Genomic DNA, 1188 nt, shown 5'->3' with positions numbered 1-1188 from the left:
TTATTTTTTTTTACAAAAATGATATTCTCCATTCTGTTTTGGATCTTGCTTCTATATCTAATAATATATTGTATGCATCTTTCCATGTCAATAAATAAAGATCTACATTCATAATTTTAAACATATAGTATTTCATTATATGAACATCATAATTTCATCAATTATGATTTCTTAACCAGCCATTTATTTTCCTTATTGAGGTATATATTTTACATGCAGAAAATGCACAGATCATATGCAGTTTGATAAGTTTTCACAAATATATACACCGAAGTGACCATCACTCAAATCAAGATACAGATATTTGCATCGCCTAGAAGTTTTCCTGTGCCTCTTTCCAGTAAATTCCACATTGTCCCTCTCTTCAAAGAGGCAAGTGCTATTTTGATGTTTTGATCTTTGCATGGATAGATTTATAAAATACATATTCTTTTGTTTCTTTTTCTTACTGAAAAGTATTTCAGATTTCTACATGTTTTTGCTGGCATCAAGTTTGTTGCTTCTTATTGCTAAATAGTATCCTTTTATTTCTTAACAGCTTTATTAAGGTATAATTGATTAAATGGTATTCTTTGGTATGTAAATATCACAATTTATTTATCCATTCTCCTATGTTGGACATTTAGATTGCTTCCATTTTTTGGTTATTTTGAATAAAACTGTTATGAACATTTCTATGCACACTTGTGTGTACACACAATCTTCCATTTCTCTCGATCGTTTATCTAGAAGTAGATTTTTTGGTTCTAGAGTACTCATATGTTTATTAGAAACCTTAGAAATTTTCCAAAGTAGTGGTACCATTTTATAGTCCATATCATTTAGTGTTTTCAGTACATTTGATTTTAGACATTCTAGTGGGTGTGAGTTCATTGTGGTTTTAATTACTTTTTTTTTTTAAGAGACAAGGTCTCATTCTATTGCCCAGGTTGAAGTGCAGTGGCATGATCACAGCTCACTGCAACCTCCAACTCCTGAGCTCAAGCAATCCTACCACCTTAGCCCACCTTAGCCTCCCAGAGTAACTAGGACTATAGGCATATACCATCACACTTGGCAAATTTTTTTTTTTTTTAAATATAGAAACAGGGTTTTGCTGTGTTGCCTAGGCTGGTCTCCAACTCCTGGCCTCAAGCAATCCTCCTGTCTTGGCCTCCCAAAATGCTGGCATTACAGGTGTGAGCCACC

This window comes from Propithecus coquereli, unplaced genomic scaffold, assembly GCF_000956105.1.
Source record: "Propithecus coquereli isolate 6110/MARCELLA unplaced genomic scaffold, Pcoq_1.0 Scaffold51, whole genome shotgun sequence".
Taxonomy (NCBI): Eukaryota; Metazoa; Chordata; class Mammalia; order Primates; family Indriidae; genus Propithecus; species Propithecus coquereli.
The sequence above is the reverse complement of the archived record's forward strand: the minus strand, read 5'-3'. Positions refer to the sequence as shown.